This window comes from Melospiza melodia, chromosome 11, assembly GCF_035770615.1.
Source record: "Melospiza melodia melodia isolate bMelMel2 chromosome 11, bMelMel2.pri, whole genome shotgun sequence".
Lineage (NCBI taxonomy): Eukaryota > Metazoa > Chordata > Aves > Passeriformes > Passerellidae > Melospiza > Melospiza melodia.
In genome coordinates, this window is record NC_086204.1 from 18,056,990 (window position 1) to 18,079,325 (window position 22,336).

A 22,336-nucleotide genomic window follows, 5' to 3' on the forward strand; every position below is an offset into this window, starting at 1 on the left:
CTGTGGAAGCTGATAGAGAGGAGAATGAAAGAACTGAGGGAGGAAGAGGCAGTACAGGGCTGAGATATTCTTTTTTCTGCTAGCTTGTGTTATTGTCCTTTAAACTATACTTTGATTACCAGGGCAATTCAAAAGAGAAAAATTACACTTACATGATCAAATCAGTTTTATTTTGAAGAAAAAAATTGTAGTATACTCTTTGTCTCTGTTTCCTTCTTCCTTCCATCTCAGGATCCCAGCTTGGATTTTGTGTATCATGTAAAGCTTCTTTCATTAATAAAAGCTTGAATTATGGCAGTTATAGTACCACCTCTTCAGAGTGCTTGGGCAGCAAGGAAATAATTTAAATAATGAAGCACTACACACCCTGCAAATATGCACATTCCGTGCTTTGAGCAGTACTTGTAGTTCTTGGTCTCTTTCTTTCTCCTAAATTTTAAATTCATTTTAAAAAAAGTCATTTAACTAACTTGCTTGAAAACACGGATGGTGGGGAGACACAGACTCATTATTTTGATGCATCATCTGAGAGAAATCCCAGCAGTGAGGATGATGATGGTGCAATACATTATCTTACAAAAGGTCATTTGGATGCTGCTCTTCTCAGCATTGCTGTCAAGAATTCAGTGCTCCCAGTAATGTTCTCAGAGTATGTTGGGTCTAGATGTTGACAGATATGCTTGGATGCTCTTGAGGCTTTTAAAGTAGTAAAGAAATATTTTTAAGTGGAGTGGCACCAAGTCTAGCCTTAAAGCTCTGTTGATGCTAATTCTCATTTTGACAATATATTGACTGTATTGTGAATAATTTCTAACTGGTCTTAGGCAGTGCACTTCCCAGCCTTACAAGTTTGAAAAAAACTGTTCCTAATTTCCATTGGAAAATGCCATAGGTATACTTGTGTGTGATGTCTGAGAAAGCAGTGAACAGAGGATAAAATTCTCTGTCCCTAAGTAGCTTTAACATGCAAAATGTTTTGTTCTGTGGCCTCTGATTCCTCCCTGGAGGAGAAGAATGCTGAGAAAGAGAGACATTAACAATATTTTGTCACCAATAGGTTGGATTTCCAATAGCATGTTTTTTTTTGCATATCTTGCTACCTTAGTACTCTTTTTTTGGTAGGTGTACAATAATTTAAAAAAACCCCACAACCTTTTAGGCCATATTTTTGAAAAGCTTGTTCTTATCTCTGTTGATATGCTGAACTCACAAGTCAGGGTACCTCTGTCATGAATAAAATGCTAAAAATTTAGTGTTTGTGTAATTATTCATAGAAGTCAAGATAGGCAACTACAACTATTTCCTTAGTTGTTCGTCAGTCACAGTGACATCAGTCTATACATCAGTCAGATATTTTCTTTTAATGAAGAGATTTTTTTGTGACCTGGTAAGAAAAGTAATGATAATTAAATTTATGCCATTTTTCTATGTGTTTAAAAAAAGAATGGATGTGGCACTCAGTGCTATGGTTTAGTTAAGGTGGTGTTAGGGCACAGGCTGTACTCAATGGGTGTCTTTGAAACCTAGTGATTCTGTGTGGGATCTTTCAGGTCTATTACAAGTTTTCTAGCACTTTTTTTGCAAAATACATCTTGATCTTTGACAGATTTTTCTGAATGTTAAGTGATTAAATACAGATTTTGCCAATATATTATGATTTGGTATGCTTTGGACATTATTTCATCACCTTGAAGGCTGTGCTTTCAGAAATTATACTTTCAGCAAATCTCCTTTTAATTAGAAAAACTAATTTAAATTTTCTTTTTTTCCTTGCACAACTGAAATTATTGTTTTAAAATTGCACTCCCTTTCCTCTGTCCTTCTGCCCTCTTTAATTTTTTTGTGTATGTTTCAACTATGTGAGTATGTGCTACCTTAAATACTTTACACAATCCTTTCATGATACATCTGTTAAAAAAAGGGTTTTGGGTTTTACCTTCAAGGACCATGGCCAGCTTAGCTTGGTGGCAAACATACTGGAGAATTAATGTCATAATCAGGACAATTTTTTGATTGAGAGGCACTTAGAGACAGAATTGGATATAGAACAGCTTGAAATTCAAATAGAGGAGATATGAAAAGTAAACTTTCATCAAAATTGATGAAAGGCTGTCATTTAAAGAGAAGGCATTACTTCAAGGATCCATGTCTGTGAAACAGTCCTCAGTGGGCACTTGTGTCATTTATTTCTGAGCCAGTGCAGTGGGGGAAGCCTCTGGGGAGGGAGGTGTGGGTTGTGATGTCCTCAGCATTCCAAGTGCAGTGGGAGGCCTGCAGTGCTGCTGTGGTCACTGCTTCGGCTGCTTGGAGTTTCCTTTCCCTTCCCTGGCTCAGGGTGCTCTCTCACTTGTCTGACCAGCTCTCTGGTTTCTAGATCTTTCCCTGCCCAGGCAGGGCTGTTGTGAACTGTCTCATCTTCTCCTGGAGCTTTTATCCAGAGCAGCTGAATTTTGTGGTACCAGTAGAAAGAGAAGAAATTGTGGAGGAAGAGAAAAAATATGAAAAATCTCCTTTCAGTGCACCATTTCTTTTGACTAAATTAAAGTAGCTGTAGAAGTATGACTGTAGAAGCAGTAAACTCCCAGCTAATGACAGAAACAATTGTTTTAGTGTAACTTAATTATGTTAATTGATTTGACAACTTGAAAGAAAGGGGTTTTTGTATGGATGAGTGTTAGCTGGAGAGAATTCCTGTGGAGTGGAGACAGAAACTGCAATTTAGCACCAGTGCGTGGAGAGAGATCAGTAGGATGTACAGTAAGAGGACTGTAATGGGCCATAAAACTAATGTCTTTATTGAGTCCATGATTTTTAGTATCCATTAGTTATTGAATTCCTGGATTAGCTCTGGAAGGTTTTCAGTAAATCTTGTGTGTGGGTAAAGGCTGAAGGATTATTGGGGAGGGGCCATTTTGTGAAAATGTTTTTCTGCTAATAACTGTATTCTTTCTTTTTAGTGATCATATGAATTTGGTTTGGCACAAAAAATGTGAATTGTTGTTTTAAATGGTTGCTATGAGGACACTGTCCTCATCAGTACAGAGTTCACTAGATGGTAAAATAACATCCCATACCATCACAGCTTGCCATAAAATTCTATACATCCAAAAACTACTCCAAGAGGCTTTTGGCATGAGCTCATTCTCGCTCATCCTGCTCTCAGATGCTGAATTTGTTGTAATGGCCAAATCTCCAAATATCCAGCAATTGTGTGCTATTAGAAAAGTGTTCTGAAGTACTCCAGAGAAATAAAAGTTCTAAGGAGAATTAATAGGTTTTATTTGAACTTTTATCAAATCTGAAAAAGAGGAAACTGATTCCCCAGTGAAGTATTATTAGACACAACTGTTGGCAGAGGCAGCGTAACAGCACTGGCACGGACAGGTCCTGTTCTCCTCCCCTGGCATCTGGCCTTGCCTCTTTCCTCAGCTCCTCTGAGTCCCTTAGTGAGCTGAGGCAGCTCACTCTAATGCCAGAAGAATACTTAGATATTTGACTGTTGACTGTATTAGTTTTTTTCTGTCTTGAGCTGCTTTGGCTCCTGCATGGTTGGTGAACCCGGCAGGCAGTGAGAGGAAGGATGACAGGAGGGGCAGGGCACCAGCACAGCAGGGCAGCTTCAGCAGTGACCAGGAGTCAGGCCAGCTCAGGAATTTCATTGGGTTAGTCCATGGCATCAACTCCTTGATTCATGGGCCAGCTGGAAGCCAGAGAGAGAAGGGAAGTACAAGCAGAGGAGTCAGCAGGAGGAGGTGTGTGAGAGGAGTGTTGTGGGCCATAACCAGTGTCTCGCCTGGATCTGTGATAAGGTTAAGAGTTTCAGTTTCTATGAACATCTTCTGATGGTATTTTGTAGATCTCAGTGGTGTGTAGAAGTGGGAGCAATAGGTTAAAGTGTTTCTGAGTGCTAAAGGCTAAGCCACCAGAAAGAGAAGAGCTGTAAAAGCGTTAGCTTGCAAAGACTACTAGAAGCTTAACATGCAATCCTCTGCCATTGTAAGCAGGAACTGAGGGAAAATCCCACACTTTTTTACCTTAGAGGACATTTCATTAATGCTGTCCCTTAGCAGCTTCAACAGACATTGATCTTCTGAAGTTTTTTGTTTGTTCTGAAAGGTTCACATGGCAAAAACTGCTGACAGATCAACACACTGAACAGTCTTTTGAGAACTGGTAGGTAAAATTTTTCTCAAATGTTGTCTTTTGAAAAGTCATCTTTCTGCTCAGAGATGGCAGCTAGTCTATTGGCTATGAAATATAACTGGCTGCATTATTGCAACAAATCAGGCTTCTGGTGGTAGGCAGAGGAAACACAACCTTGTATATACAGTCTCAGCTCTTGGAGAAATTGTCAGCATTTAAGGGAGACCGGATTGCTGTCATGACATGAAACATTATTATTCCAGCTGGTGACATCCAAAGATTGCTCATCTTTTTATTAAAATTAAAGAAAAAACCAAAAAACAACAACAACAAAACCCCCAAACTACCAAACCCAAAACACTGCAAGAAAAATTAAATAAAAATAAAGTAAGAGTCATGAGAATGAAGGATGTTTGAAATGTAAAGCAGCTATAAGGAATTATATTGTATTTTCCTGACTCTTGAGATAGCCTGAAATAATAGTCCTGAATAAAAGTGTGTTTTCCAGGCAGCTCAGATTTAATTCCCAAGTCCTATTACTTGATTGCCTTTGTCCAGCACAAAGCTGCAGTGACTTCCCAGTGGAGAGGCAGAGACAGACAGGACCTTTTGACACCTGTGGGCACTTCCCAGTGAGTAGCTGCTGTGCCCATTCTGTTAATTTCCATTTTTAAAAGCGAGAATGAAAACTATGTGCTTGAAGTAGAAGTATGTTCCTGAAAGCATAGATCTGAATGAGAGAGGGGTTAGCATTTATATCACTTAGATAAGCCCTTTGGTCATAACCCTGAAGAATCTTAAAGTCATGATTTTATTATATCATAGGAAAACTATTTTAGGTAGACTTCAGGAACATAGGTCATAGGAAGCCAATGCTATCATGTTGTAATAAGAGTATCTTCACAACTTATTTTCCTTTCCATATTGCTGCTAGATTTATAGCATTATAAGCTACCAGAACAACGAGTGTGTCTGTGTTTAAAATACAAACTTTGCTGCGTAATGACTTACCACTAAATCCTAATGGATTTTTGTTTTGTTTCATTTCATTTTGTGGCTCATTTCTTGTTCTGTACTCCCAAAGATCTTCAACTCTGTGCTTTCTTTCTGAGTCAGGAATGAATTTTTAAAATAAGCACTTGTACTGTGAACCATAAAGCAAAATAGAGAGATGGAATCAAAAGAACATAAATTACTTTTAGTATTCTGCAAAGAAACTTTCATTTTGCCTTTCCTGTTGTTCTGAAACTATGGAAATCAATACTGAGCCATATATTCTGAGGGCAGGTCGTCTGTGAATGGGGTGCTTGCAGCAGTGAGCTCTGAAGGGGTTACTTCTGCCCTGCCTGACACAAACCTGCAGTTCTTTGCACTAAGTGTCCCCATGAAACTACATTTTAGCTGCACCTATCCATCTCAATGGCTGTTACTTTTTACTGTTTCAGACTGCTATCTTTTAGTATGGATTCACTGATAGATCAATATGACACAAGCAAGATAAAGGACAGCTAGATGTACATGTCTATTATAAGCTTGGGATGTTAGAAAGTGTTTTTTGGGGGATAGAAAGCATATGGCATCCACCAGAAGCCTCATAAATGCTACTTTCCTGTTAAGTAAACCCAAGTTTCCTTTTAGTTTCTCTCCAACTTTACTGCCTGAACATTTTTATTTTGAGATCCTCCTGGCCCTTCTACACCATTGAATTGAGGAAAATAGATTTGAAAGGGGAGAGTAGAAGTTGCTGTGAGAAAGAGGCAGTAGATGGGAGTGATGACATGTCCATACTGTAACAAGAGAAAATTGCAGTATGCATGCTCTATTATAAACTTTATTATAAGCCAAGGGAAAACTTGACAGTTTTAAACTGACAGCATAAAAATAAAGAAAAGTATGGGTTCTGTGAGGAGACTTTAAAACTTCTGAGAACAGGTGGAAATTGCCATAATAAAATTTCTCCTATGAAGCTGTCCAAAAGAATAAAGAAATACCCTGGGGCCACTTTTTGATCTGGATAGGAGGGAAAGCTTTGTGGGTCTGTAAGACCAGGTGCTGGCAGGAACAGATTATTGGGTGCACCACAGACCGCCTCTGCCCAGGGCTGCAGGCACTGCCTATGAAGGCTGCTCTCCTAGAGCTCTTTGGTTGCCTTGAGGGTCAGAAAAATACAGAATTAACTTTGAAGCTTTTCATGAAATTAGGATGTATATGAAAGTTTCCTTTAATATTGGTTCCTTCACAGGAATACATGCTTAGCAACCTGGCTTCATGAAATATTCAAAAAATCTCTATGAAATTCCTTTCAGTTTCTTGAAATTGGCAACAGTTGGAAAAATGATTGTCAGGGAACACACATACACAGCAACTATGATAAAATTCTGTTGCTAATATGTATAATATTGTCCCCCATCAAACCAAGTTTCCATTTTTACATAAGTTTGACACGAAATTTGCCTTGCGCTTTACTGTCTATGTTTTACTTCTCAATTTGAGGTGAAACCCATTAAACTGTGGACTCACAGCTGAAGAAAGGCTGAGGGACTGGATGTTTATATGTTTTCACTTATAGCTCTGCTTTCCTGGAATTGTAGCCATAAAATGAGGCATCAGTACTAGAGCAATAAATGTATGATAAATTGTCTTGCTAAAAATAATTTGCTTTGGAGAAAATTTGTCCTTAGTCATAGCTGGATAGTACAGCACCGTGTTCATTTTGAGTGAGTTCAAAGAAGCATGATGCATGAAGACAGTTTAAAACATTCTTTACTTTCTTCTGAAAGGTGTTCACCTTTCATCAGATTTTTTCTTAAATACCCAGCATTGAATGCATTTTGATATTCCCAAAGCAAACCAACAGTATTTTTAAAGGTCAAGGTGTAACTTCTCCAATTTGAGTGGTATCTCAGAAGTGACCAAACTTTTATCAGCAGGGAAATGTCCCAATCTCCTGTGACTTAACTGGTTTCTTAAAAGGTGATGTTCAGCAGAGCACCTGTGCCTCCAAAGGCAGCTGTGCAGAGCTGCACCAGCCTTCTGGCTTCATCAACACTCCCAATGTGCTTAACTGGAAGCAGTAGTGAATTAGTAAGGAGGACGTACAAAAGGAAGGACCTGTTTTGTTTCTTTTTGTAGCAGAACCTGTACAAGTACCCTGAAATAACTTGGAAGTGACTCCTTTTATCTATTAAACCTTTTTTTTTTTGATTGCTGGTGCTGTTATTGCAACAGCAGTGGCCACAGCAATGCAGAGGTCCTACCTCAGGAAGATTTTCAGAGGTGTTTGAACTGTCAGTTTTTACAGATATGGTTAATCGCCCTGTCTCAGGAGATTATCTGCAGCTGAAATTTAAGGTTAATTTTTTTACATGCTGTGTAGTTTGGAGTGATTCTTCCAAGGAGGAGAGATCACAGAAACAGCTTTCACAGAATACAATGTATTTCAGTTAAGGTCGGCTGATCTATTGTTTTATAAAATGACTCTTGGTTTTACTGGGGATTTTGTGTGTTGTTGTTGGGGTTTGTTTGTTTAATTTTCTTTTTCCTTTGTTTCAAGTCAATTTGTCTTTGAGCAAAGTCGTGTTTCTGAAATGTCCCCTAATACTGAATTTTGTTGAGCACCAAACTCCTCTCCTGGAACTGTGTGTGCATTGGGTAGTGTTAATTTCAAACTGTAAACTCAGCCTTAACTTGATATTTCTGAATTGCATGCCAGCAAGTATATAGAAGGCAAACATGCAGATGAGTTCAAACATATAGCAATTACTTGAATAAGAAGGGTGAGAAATTGAAATGATAAAGCACTTGATTCTTCTTCAGTGGCTCATAGTACCAATGCTGTACATGTTCTCAAGGGTTAGCACCACTCTGCAAGGAGCTATCAACCCTTTTTAATATTCAGTCCCTCACAGTAATGGTAATTGCTCCTGCTTTTTTTTTTTTTTTTTTTTTTAAGAAAATAGAATATCTTTGTCTGAATATTTTTTAAATGGCACAAGAAAAGTGGCATTGTTTGAAAATCCCAGTGGTGTCATAACAAGACTTCACATAAACATTAGATCAAGCAACCACAAGCAGCCTGTGGCTTATTCTGGGAAGTTTTTAAAACGTGGGATACATGGCATTATTTAAGTATTTATAAATGTCATCTCATCTGCTATAAGGAAAGCTAATAGACTGTTTTGCAGACATTTCAGCTCCAAAAAGCAATTGCTTCTGTAATCTATTTCTATAAAATCGGCAAAAGTGGAAGCAGGCGTACTATGGGTCAATACCAGTGAAAGGCCTCTCTGCAGACAAAAGATTCACAGTCCATTAAGTTTCAGGTCTGTCTTGATATGGATTCCTCTGATGCATTACTATTATATCCTATTTTTGTTGACTCAGTTGCTGTGTCAGCAAAACCAAACATTTTGGCTTGTGTCCCAGCATCAAGCTGTCTGTGGAGGATATGTGTTTGCCTCCACCACGACAGTAATGAGAAACTGGCATTAGTTTGATTTGCATAATTGTACGCTTCTAACTTAGACTCTGTGTCAGTAGGAGACAACTTATTGTGATGATACTCACTGCACATTATTCGTTTTGTGCAATCAGCATTTATTTATGCAAATTTCATCATTACAAGAGGTCATTTTCCAACCTTCTACCATGAAATCACTTTTTCTGCCAATGAACAGTAAGAAAACACCATAGGAGAACAGCCAGGTATATTAGTCATTCACACTCCTTGGCCAAGACACTGCAAAGGGTTTATTGTGTGTGTGCATATGTGTTTAAAAATATGTTTTATGAAAGACTGACAGCTCTAATGACAAAACTAAAATTTGATAGACCACATGTGATTATTTTAGACAAATGCTGTCAAAAAAGGCACACACAAAACTCAAAACAAAGCCAACTGTCTTGCTAGTTATGAGAGTTTCTATAAGAATAATTTATAGACTGAAAAAAATATTTTGTGTTCCCCAGATGATCAGTGGAATGTTTTCCGTGATAAGAAGCAGAACCCTGTAATTTATTCATGTGAGAGATAAAAAACACAGAATAATAAACTAGGATGTCCCACTTGTAACAGAGACCTGAAATAGCAATAAATGTTGAAAAAGCTTATCAGAATAACTTGGATTTTAAGGATTCATGAAGTAACCAAAAAGATTCTCTTGATAGAAATGCTTCCAAGGTCACATTGTTTATCTTATCACTAGTGATAGAGGGACCTCTTAAGGTTTTATTTGCAAGTAGCTGAAACAACACCAGAAATCACTCTTTTCCCTAAACAATTGCTCCTTCCTAAGTTTAAAAAGACTTGGATATATGTCAGCACTTATAAGGGAAGAAGTTGTTACACAGAACAAGTAATTTGGGTGCTGGTTGATTGAGAGAGTGGTGAGTACTTAACAGATTGTATCCTCACAAGAGGCACAGAGCTCACTGGACTTCCTAGCATGCAAACTATTGCTGACAAGAAAAGAATGAGAGCACAAATATGGCTTTACCTTTTATCCTCCCCAAAATAATCGAATCTGTAATTCTGAGCAGAAAAATTGCATGTACTATCCCAGCAGTTAGACTAAAACATAAGTACTATAACTAAATACAAAACAAAACCCACAGGTGAGCCACTTCTACAAAGAACAGTTGTTTGTAATGGTCCTTTTTTATGTAAAAAAATCTGTAAATCAGATGTTTTAATACACAGGGAAAAAAAAAAAGCACTTTTCAAAAGAACAAGTGTAGCTGAAATCTGTTTATGTGCTCACTTGGAAAGAAGCATTCCAATAGCCCAGCACATGCATCTGGGAGAAAAATTTCTATCCGCAGGTGTGCATGAGATGATTAGCTCCTAAATATTTTTGCAGCCCTTGCTTCATGTGGGAATAAAATCCTCTATCCTGACATATGCTGTTTCATAATTCTTGAGTGAAAAGGTTCTTAAAGAAAACTCAGTTGGGCAGCCAATGCTGTATGAGCCCCATGTGGTAAATGAAGCTATGTGAGCTCAGAGTTTAATAAGATGATACTGCTCTTTGTATCATTAACCCGCAGTCAGTCGACATGCTGGATTAAGATTAGAAATTGCATAGTTAGGAATTCCTGATTATTTTTTAAAATTATTTTTATTTTTAGTTATGAGCTAATTGAGAAAGAAGAAAGGCTAAATTAAAAGAACTGTTTTAGGAATAAATTCAAGAACAGAATGAGGAAATAAAAGTAAGTCCTAAAAGCAAAAAAGTCTGTAGAAGAAAAGTGAAGAAAAAGGATGGAATAGTGCTGTAAAATACAAAATCTCTGAGAGGGGAAAAAATAGTTTCATGATAAGAGCCAGTGCCCTTTGAAGGACAGAACAAAATCCCAAATTACCCAGAGGGTCAAATGAGATGAACCTATTGGACAAAGACAAGAGGCAGAAATAATAAAAGTGTGAGTAAAGGAGATACTCATCTGCAAAGCTTACAGAATCTTTGTGTTAGCCAAAACACAGGAGATGTATCCATGAACCACCACCAAGGTGAACCCCAAGTACCATGAATGGGTGATTAGGAACGGACAGCATAGATGTATGATAAGGGAAAGACAACTGTCTGGGGACTGAAAAACATAGAATATATCAAATATTTTTTAGAAAGTATTAGGAAAACTCAACATATGGAATGAAATACTCTCAGGGGCATATTTGAAAGAACTTAAGAGACACCAACTGAGTAGCTGAAAGGAAGAGGCAGGAAAAACTGACAATAGCAGCCTGAAGAGCAAATGATTGTGTCTGGAAAAAATGAAGGGTAGATTTTTTTTCTCTAAAACTTGACTTTGAAAATTGCTTTCAAACAGAAGAAACTCCCTAACAACAGTATTCTTTTTAATTTCACTTTTATGTTACTAAGCTGGTTTAAGTAACAAACAAGAATTTTTCCTCCTTCTTAATTAGATAAGTATATCATATGCAAAAACATTATGTAGGGACACTTTGATTTCATGAGGTCTTCACTCATGAGCTGCCCCAGGCACAACTGTGATAGCTAATGAATGCTTTACTAGTGTATGGCAAAGAGAATTCTTCCCATTTTCTCTGAAACAGATAGATACTCCTTAACTCTCAGATTTTAATCTCATGTCATGCTAGAGCTAATACAGGCAGAAGGTGAATTATAGAACCCATCTTCTGTCACATCCCTAGCCCAATTATAACAGTCAGGCTCGGGTTTCGACATGGTTCTCATCTGACTTGCTTGTCAGAATTCAAGACAAATTTTTCTGTAAAAGATGTGACATATCTGAGTTAAAAATTCCAAAGGTTAGTCTGTTTTATTTTGACTAAATATTTATGATTCCTTTGACTGTACCTGAATTTTTAAGTCTTACTGACTCATAGACCAGCCTCTTATGCAAGTCTTCTGATATGGCCTGGCTGTGGTTCATCCAAAATAAAACAAAAATGGTTTGTCTAGAAATTAGAAAATGAGAACTGGGTAAATCAGAGGGAAGATATTTGTTCAAATGTGCTGTTCACTGAAATGCATGAGACTATATATCAAATCCTAAAGCTGCATTGTCATTGTAAGTTCTTGCAGTCACTGCTTAGATTCTCTGATAACCAGTATGGATTATCAGGACAAATATGTGGAGAACTGGGGAAGACTGGGGGGTCTTGTAAGTAGGGGCTTGATGTCTGGAGCTGTGTAAACTCTGATTATAGTCTAGTGTTTCAGCCCCAGTCTGTCTCTAATTTTATACCTGCTCTGTGTCTGCGTACTATAGAGTGCTCTTTCTGTTAAAGGACATCACATGAGGTACATATTGCTTAGCAGTCATCCACACCGTGCCAGTGGGTTTCTTTTATCTAAATCAAGAGCATGTGTGGATGCTTGTTGCAGATTTCAAGTACACTATGCCAATGATTCACACAAGGCAAAGCCCTGTTTGTTGAAAAGAAATCTATGGCCATGGCAATTATGATATAGCTGAAGTTTTCTAATGGTGAAATGTCTTTGATTCTATATAATAAAAACCATGCAGCCTTGGAAATATTTATTAAAATGTTTTAAAATATATTATAACTATTGATTTATGGATGGGCAGAATGAAAAAACCAGAAACATTATGAAAGGTTCAGGAGAATGCCAGCTGCTTTGAAGTTGGGTTTAACTTCTGCAGATACCTTTCCAAGCTGCACTGGGTTTGATTCAGACGCTCAGGTTTAGGTTCACCCTGCCAGTCATTAGCCATCAAAAGGCAGCACTAAAGTTTGTCACCAAGGCACCTTTTGTGGTCAATGGAGAGAGCAGGGCCCCTCTGCTGATCTTTTGTTATTGCTTACCTGCTCCTCTGGAGGCGCTTGCTTTTTCCACACCTTCACAGTGGAAGCAGTGGCTTGCTTAGAGCGGGTGGTTCCTTCCCCTGAGGCTGGGGGAGTCTCGTAATTCTGTGCTGAAGTGGATGGCACTGCACACCTGCTGTGTCACGCGTCTGCCCCGGCAGGAAAGGTTTAGAAACGTGCTGAGAGGTTTCAAAATGGGAAGGCTGCACCGCCAGTTTAGTCAGATGGATGAGTTGGTGTAAAAGCCGTGTGCTATGTGCTTGAAGTATTTGTAGAACTCCTGGAAAAACCTGCTAACAACTATTCTGTGCCATTTTGTTGATCTTTGTATGGGAGAGTGAGCTGGGGTTAAAATCTGGAAAATTCCTAACCTAGGTTGGAATTAGAATCTGAAACATACATTTTGATCTTTTGTCTTCTCTCAATTTGATTGGCTCTGATAGGACACGATGAGATTGAAAATACGACTTGGAAAAGCTTCTGCAGTGAATTTCATAACCATCAGGAAATTTAAAAAAAAAATTAAATCAGTAACTAAGCCTCCATACTTGAATAACACAAGTGGTTAAATTTTAATTTCATAGCTTAATTAAGATCTTTAAAATAAGTTTGCTTGTGGTCACCTTAAAAGTAATTAGAATTTTTTATCTACGTAGAAACTCCAGAATTTCATTTTCATTCAAATGACTGATCTTTTTTCTTTGCTTTCTTCAGCCTTCTTATGTATAGTAGGATTTAATTCAAATGAATTAAGTATTTACAGTCTTTATTTTGAAAATAAAACATATAAAATAGCAAAAAAAAAAAAGGTATTTTATTTCTGGGATTATTTTTTCCTTCAGTCAAAAAATTTTGCCAAATGCAGTACTGGCCACAAGCAATTTCATTCTCAGATTTAATTCTGTGGGAATTCCTTCTTAGAGGATATTTTTTGACATTGTGAAACATTCAGATGAGTGTAAAAAATTATTCTTTAAAATGAAAATAGAAGTTAAAAAATAGTTCAAATAGCTTTTAGAAGAATTTACATGAAATTCATAGTGAAGTATAGTCCTGACTTTGCAATGATTATATGCTTGCCCAAATTAACTTAATGCAAACTTTTAGCTCCAAAATTAACAATGTATGTTTGTATTTCACCTGCAGAATGTTTGGAAAAAATTTTAGTGTCTCTACAGAATTAATGTAGTGCACATCTAAAGATTATATTTTAAAATGGAGCTTACTTTTTCTCTATGCCAAAATAGATCCTCCAGTTATCAGTTTTAGTGACTATGGCATAAAAGATCTGTCTGTTGTGCTTATTGAACGTCAATTTTATAGTAATCCTAATTATTTAGAATAACTTTATATATGTCTTAGGATATTTTTATAGTATTATTTGAAAGAAATACTCTGTATTGATTAATCCTAGCAGGATCCCATAGTCTGTAGCAACTGTACAGTATTTGGGGTTTGGATAGATGATCTCCAGAGGTCCCTTCCAGCCTGAACTATTCTGTGAATCACAATCTCATTGCACAGTACACATGAATTTAAAGATCTAGGATTCTGAAAATCAATACTTTAATATAATTTAATACTTCTTACATCTCCCTGAATTCTGATTTCCTCTTATACTTGGTACACTTTCTTTCTTGCCTTATACCAATACAATTTGAACAGAAATGGCTTTTCTGCTTCATATTTCAATGTGTATATTAATGCTTATAAATCCAAATTCTGTTAGTTATTCTGTTAGTTATTTTATCTTCCAACAGGGTTCTTATAAAAAACATCTCTGCATGTTTCAGGGCAGAAAGTCGCTTCTTCAGAGTACAGAGTAAAAGTAATATCAGTGGATGCACTCTAACCTAACATAATTTTCTATTTTCATAACACAGTAGGATTATTATATAGAGCAGATATATTTTATGTTTATTTTGGCATTTAATTCATAATTAAATGCCAAAATTAATTTTTTTTTTAACTTAAATGAATGGGCTTGACAAAACTAAATGGGATATCAGAAGATGAGAATTGAGGAGCATTTATTGATACTTCTCCAATTCATCCCTCTAGTGGTCCCATCTAAATGGGAGCTTTATCTGAACTGCTGCTTTGACAAGTTTCCCCCTCTTTATCAGGACTTGAGAGGCAGGAGTATGACATGGTTAAAAAAGTCTCTGGAAGATTACCACTGGCAGAGTTTTCTTTATTTCAAATGAATTGTCTAATGTCCTCATACCACCAAAGTCATGAAAAACATCTGATTTGTCAGTTGTAAACCTTCATATAATGTTACAAAAATAAATACAGATATTAGCATTTTTAAAGAATCTGTTTTGCTTACAGTGATAAAACAATTAGTCTAATCTGAACACATGAAATGATGGGCATATTATTTTAAAAGAAAGATTAAATAGGCTTTCAGGTGAAGGAGAAAAGTAAGCTTGAGAACAACCCTCTGTTTTTTCAGAATAATGCCTGTAATGGTCCCATATATTCACATGATGAAAGAATTAATTCATGTTGCCATTTAACTTCTGTCACTGAATACTTATGGGCAGGCTGCTAAACATGGGGATCCTCACTCTCAAATGCATCACCACAAGCTCTGACAGATTAAGTGCCCACATTATGCTGGTATCTTCACTGGATCATGACAGATCACTGTGCTTTGGAAGCACTTGGTTAATGACATGATTTACAGCTCGCTGAGGGGAAGAGGCAGAGGGCTGTTCCAGAGTGAGTGATGCCCTGTGCATGTGGGCTCTTATGAAACGACATCTTCATGGCCATTTGTGGAGTTGTCAATATCCATCACTTAACAAACGCTGTTTCAGGTTCACTGAACATTGGTAAACGAGACACCTTACGAATCAATTCTGGTGTGTTTGTGTTGTTCAGTGTCACCGGACAGAGTATCCTGTATGTTTGCTGACCTTTTAACTAATAAAAAAAATAAGTCATGTTAGTGCAGAAAAAAAAGGGGTTTTATACAGAGCAAGCTCAGGTGAAGCATTCAAGCTTTATTTCTGGATGATGGCATGTTTTAGTTACTCCAAACATCCACGGACTCCATTATATGGAATTTACAAGAGTGAATCTAGTAAATATTTGCAAAAATCTGGAAACATAGTAAATCTTTACATTCTAAATTTTCAGGGAATTAAAAGCGATTACTTAGAAAATATTTGTGATTTCCGTTACCTTGACTGTAAATTTAGTTTTAGGAAGTCCTTTCAGAAATTTTATCCTGCTGTATAATGGGTCCAGCGTAGCTGTTTCCACACCAACTCTGTAATTATTTCATTTGTGAATTGGCTGAGGTAGTACGAGGTTTTGCCTTTTCATCCTTTGGGGTCCTGCAGATGTTGTGCAATATGCATGGCTTAGGTAAGGGAAGCTGCTGTAGCAGTTATAAAGGATGTTCCTTGTGATCTTCAACTCTAATTTTGCCTTCAACCTCTGGTCCAAAGTGCAAAGCCTGTATTTAGAGAGGAGGCCGCTGAAGGAAAAAGTGCATTACTGTGCTCCATTTCACTCAAGGTTTCAGCATGTATTTGTTGCCTGTGTTTTTACTGCCTTGAATTTCCTTCAAGACCCAGGAGCATTGGCAGGAGCTTTCATTATTCACTGGCCCTTGGCTCTATTACATGCTGATATCTGTTCCCCTAATTTCCAAGCTGCTGTGAAAGACCAGACAAGATATTTCCAATGTTACCAGTATAGCTTCTGCCTGAACAAAACCATTGCAGTAGCAGGGCTTGATGTTCTTGATTTACCTTCTAAGACCAGGACTACTACTGGATATCCTAAGATAAGGTGATCATCTTGCATGCAAAGGCAGCTTTCCTTCCTCTCATATTCCCGATGGGTATCAGAAGAGATCAAATTCTTCAAATGCTCAGAGGTTAGTGCTGATAAAAGCCTACATTGCTAGGTGGAAAAGAATGTAACTTCATAAGAGCAACATCCATTCCATCCCGGTACTGCATAGGTAATTGGTTTTGTTGGTCTGCTCTCTCTTTTAAGTAGTTGGTGCTTTCATTAGATCTGTAACAGTGCTCTACATTCCTCACAAAGGCTAATTGATACCTACCTCTCTTGCCTTCAAAAGGTTTCACAAGAATTTTTCCACCACTAGAACAGCTGCCTCCCCATTCTCCTTTTCTCCTTGCCACAATGAACTGTTGCAACTGCTCATATTGTGTTGGCTTTTGTATATTGTTATGGCACCTTGTAAAGTAGCAGTTCTAAAGCCTACAGGAATAGAGGAGATGCTCTTCACAGAACCTCCCTCTAAAGTAATTTGAAAGGAGTGTCTTAGGCCATAATTCAAGTCCTTAAATCTGTATAATTTCATGTTCTAATCAAGTAGTCTATTTCCAGAATTTTTTGCTAAACTACTTTCTAATCACAATTTTCTGGAAATGGGGTTTATTGTTTCCTTGAAGGCTTAAAAGTCATCAGTGTGAAGGCTATGTAGTCAGATAGCAGGTTGTGTTAAAGTTTGTAATAATGCAGTAATTTAGGATTCCCATGTATTACATTCGTTGTAATTACAAGTCGAGTCTTCTCTAGCACATCCTGCTGTTTCAATTTTCTTTCTACTGATGTTAATGCATACTAGGAATTTACTTGGTATGATCAGATCGTACTTTATTGTTATGCTCTTTAAACATGGATATCTAAGATTTCATTCAGCAGAGGTGCACAATATGTTTTCTTAGATTAGACTGCCAACCCACTTCAGTGACCAGTGTATCACTTGGGAATCACAGAGTGTCCCCAGATATTTCTTTACCTGCCCCAATTCCTGGCATTGTGGAGTTCTACTACATGGGATGTTGTGGAGTAATGAAAATAAGTAATAGGTGTCCTTTACCTTTTTGTGCTGTAGAATAGGACCAGAGCAAGATGCAGCTGCATCTCTAAACCACACAGATAATCTGTGTGGAGCACAGGTATGGGACCTGTCTGGGGCATTTATTTGCTGCTTTTTCAGGCTTGTGTAATTTTTCCTCAAAGACAAAACTTTTCGCCTTTCTTGGTGCCTACTCCTCAGGTCACTTAGAGTTTAGTTATTCTGAGGTAGAAGCATGAAAAGCAATACTTGCTTCTACCTCCATGTGGAAGAAAATAAATTCCATAATCTAAGAGTCTGCTTAGAAGTCAGCAGGGTTTTGGTTATTTTTAAATTCCTTTTTTTAACAAAAATGTAGTGGTTTTATGTTAAAATAAATTTGACTTACAAGAGTCTTGTCAAGCTGAAATCTTGTGATTTTTTCTTACTTTTCCCAATAACATTTCCATTCTCTCTTGAGCCATTGCTGGTAATGAAAACCTGATTGTTGGATTCCATGAAGCTGGGGAGCTTGTGTCCAGAATTTCTCTCATACAAGGAATAAAACAAGGAAATATCATACCTCAGTAATAGGTAATTCTGTGAATAAAAGAGTTGTTCCCCTTCCTCCAGAAAAGAAGCCTTTCTCTGTGATAAAGTGTACAATGCACAAAACATCAATAATAGAGAATTTCTTCCTTAAAATATTGTGAAGGCATCTAGTATTTTGCTGGAAGCTCTCAGCATCTCGCAGAATTTTGCCATAAGAGGGCATGTGTGATTCTTCTAAAGGACATGAGGAATTGGTTGAGGAATCTGGGCTCTTGAACCAGTAGTGGGGAAGGTGATGAACAGACATGCTGTAAAAATGAACAAGCTAATGGAAATTTGAGCCCAGAGTCTGCAGCATGTTTAAGCTAACTGAAATGGAAGGTCTGAAGGAAAGCATGGGCTGAGAACAAAATCACAGGGCAACCCCCAAAAGGATTGTTGCTTCTACAGCAACATTAAATAATACTTATATCACAGCTGGCCAAATACATAGTCAATTATTTTTACTCTGTGTTTATGTTTTGAGGCCTGGCCAGAACAGAAAAATGATGCTCTCTTAAAGGTAGAAGGTTTCTATTTCATTTTGGCACCATATTTCACCTACAACAAAGCTGAAGATCAAAGTAGCATTCTGGCTTCACCAAGAAATGGCAGTTCTATACCTGCACACTGAACATCCTGGGGAAATGCTACTCGCCCTGCAAATGCTTCAGGCTGAATACTCCTGTGCCCTCCTAATGCCTGTGAAGTGTTTGGAGCACATTTTATTGAAATTATTAGAATACACAAAATCAAAGACTTGAAAAAATGTTAAAAAATTTAAGATTACTGGTGAATGATCAGAGCACACAAAACGTTAGATGCCTTCCATCTTATTTTACATATGAGCCTCCTTTGATCTTCTTCTCAGTCTTCTACATGGCTTTCTTGTGCTATTAGAATTGTTCTGCTGATATCATAGCAGAATGAAAGTGTCAGTCAAAGTCCAGCCAAGATGTGGGAACTTGCGAAAATTTGAACATCTGTTTAATGTTATATGTAAGTGTAATGCTTTTAATTCTGTGTAAAAATTCACTTAAATGAAACAGTTTATATGCATTTTAAGAGAACTGAAATTTGAACTATATTTTAGCAAATAGCAGTTTGCATCACCATCTCTTTAGGTATTATTTTTATGACCAAATGAAAAATTAAAGTTTAAAAATATACCAATTTTAAGAAGGAGGTTGCTGTCCAGTTTAGTATTGTAACTTGTAAATTTGATGTAATTCATAATTTCATTAGTTAAAAGAATAGACTGAAAACTACAATTTACTAAAATGTTGTAAATGAATGTGGTAATTTTATGACTCCTGCATAAAAAAATGTAGGACTAAAACCTATTTTTATAAAGCAAAACAGTGCATGTAAGAATTAAAAGAACTAGCATCTCTTGCCCCATACTTTCTTCTAATTCAACTTCAGCTGTTTCATCTTCTTTTAGGATTTTTTAAGATACGATGGATTTTGAGTATTAATTTTAGAAAACCTTGCATTAATATGAAAATGAAATAAAATGGAAAGATCATGGGCTTATCTGAGAAGTCTGTGGCTGGACATGGTAACCCATTTAGTACAATCAGGAAGCGTGGCTTGTTAGCATCAGGTCCAATTCCTTATGGAACATTTAGAGTGACGCTAAGGGAATATGAGATGATAGCTTTCAGAATCAATAGTGTTTCCTCTTCTAGCAAGAGCACTAGGAGCTGTTTAGAATAAGATTGTATGACAGTTTCCACTCTATGTCCCTCTTAATTTCTGTAGAAATTGCTAAAAGTTTTACTTTTAAATTTTGATGAATTCATTAACCCAATAGCTGTACATTGGAGTGCAATCAATACAGCTAAAACAAAAAAAAACCCAAACTGTATAGAAAGTATTCCTAGAAAAAATGTTGAAAGAAACTGTAAAAAAAATTTAAAAAAATTTGGAAGAAACTGTATTCTTTACTGATTGGCAAACAATGTCTCCCTTTATCCTACAGTTAATCTCAGCTGGTGTCTGTTCCTCTTATTAATATTTTATTACTGGTAGTATTTTACTTGGGAATAACTACACCAAGTGTTATGTAGGGAAAGGACCTCAAACTGGCTCCTGACTTTAGCCTCTGAACAAGTGTGCCTATTCTAGCATTTCAGTTTGGATAAAATTTCAGTTTTGGTGTATTTTTGAATGGAATTTCTGGATTACCCCTGCTTCCTGTGCTTTGATTCCCATCACAGAGTAGATTTCAGTCACCTGAAGACTGTGGAAAAGTCCATCTGACTTCCCAATGATGTATACAGTTTGACATACTCCTCTGGGCTGCCATGGAGACAGTGTGTCACAGAGGCAGTTTTCTGAATGCCTAGGATATGTGTCCTAGGGGAGGTTGCAAGGGAACAGATGTGCAGGTTGCTGAAGTGGGATCCCCATTCCTTAGTGCTTGATTGATATTTAACTGTGGCTTGGCACCCAAAGTATACATAGAAAGAGGTGAGAAAAGTTCAGAGGGTTTGAGGGTCCAGCAGACAGGCTGGGGAAAGCCTTCCTGTACACGTGGGAAACTCAGCAGCTGGAAAACATGCTGAAGATGTTTTATTTTGATGAGAGGATTATAATTAATTGTACAATTACAGTATTGTCATGAAACACTTAAGAGCCCTCTTGAGCCTTGCCAGGTTTCCAAAGAATGAGTCTCAGAAGTAGTTTCTGTTAAACACCGTAGGAAATGCTACAGTCATGGAAAATTTAGCTTTCACATTAAAATACATAGGAGATATCCTGATTTGGAAGTTTAGTTCTGCAAACTTTTAGGTATAAATGCAAAATGCAGCATGTTTAGCTCCAGAATCCTTTGGTATTTTAATGTGTGGAGAGGAGGCCTGCACACACCTCCACATAAAGGCACCACCCATTTTTATCTCCAACCTTAGACCTACATTCCAAATCTTGCAAGGGGCCAGTGTGAAATGTAATTATACAGTCACCTAAATTGCTACACAATTATAGTTCATTCTGAATGTGCCATATAATAGTGCTTCAGAATCTGAGCTTTCATTGAAGAAGTAATTAAGCTTCTTCTCCTTATGGTTACAAAGATAACCTTCAAAATGTCAAATGAGCCTAAGCAGTTGCCTTGATTTCTGTCTGCATCTGCAGACAGCTTGAAACAGTAGCTTCAAGAAAATGATACCATGTGCTGCCCCCTTCATTGTGGGTGCTGCTGCTGAGGGAGCCTAGTGAAAGCATTCTTGTTAACTATTTCACAGCTGATAGATCTAGCAGAAATAGCCAACCCAAGAGCTGATCTCTTTAGACATAATTACAAGGAAATAAGATGTAGGTTTCATTGATACCATTGATTTTGTTAAGCTTATCCACAGTAGGGAAGAATTGATGAATTAATTTGTTTGCTATAATTTAATATCCTTCTCCTTGTACTCAAGATATTAAAGAAGGTTTTGATGTAGTCTTTATCACACCCCTGACAAAAATATCAAGTAATGAAGTAACAGCTCTGCTGTTTTCCATTTGTCCGCAGAAACTCCATCCTTCTCATCAATGTCTTGTGTCACACAATTGATGTAATGATTCCTTTTTTAAAAATAAATTATCTTCTCTCTCCTTTGTTCATCAAATTGAGTTATTTGTCTAATAAAAAAACACATAGGTGGATTTAAAAATAGCAAAAATCCATATGCTACAGAAGAGGGCATATATCCAGGAAGATAGTGTAAATCCAAAAAAAAGCTTTTCTGGGAACTATATCAATGTCGCTAGAGCCAACTACTGTAATACAAGACGTCTGGATATTGGCTGTTCCAATTTTGTATTTTTGAAGTGTAATATACCTTTAAAATACTGTGCTGCTTCTTTCACAAAGAGTCCAGAAAAGGTCGAGGGTATGGTTCTGCTTGCAGCCTGCCTGGTGGTTTTTGCAGGATGCTGGCTGGTACCAGTACAAGTAGGATGTGCTGCTGTGTCCTGTTTTCTGGGAAATTGAGCAAAAGCCCTGAAGATATGAAAGCTTCTGCTTGACACTGCTGCTTTGGAAGCCTAGTGAGGGCTCATGAGAACTATTCATCTGTTTCATGACAATACTTTAATCTTGCAATTAATTAAAATCTTTTCCCAGTATACAAGCCTTCCTTCGTCAGCCTGACATGCCATGCATGGAAAAGAACAAGAATTGGCAAAGAATCATACAGATTTGTGACAGAACTCTGAATAATGCCACATTGATTATTTAGATCAGCATAGGGCTAAGCTTTCATCTAATGCAGTGCTTACATGACAAGGGGGATTCACCCTTGAGAAAATCCCAGGTCAGGATTCTAAGTCTGCATTTTTATCCTGATTGGTTCATGACAGACTCTTGTATTAGGTGCATGAGACTTTGTAGGTGTGATACAAAGAGCACTGTAGTAACAGAAACATTGCACTGATTTTTACATGGTATTGTATTGCATTTTGATCTA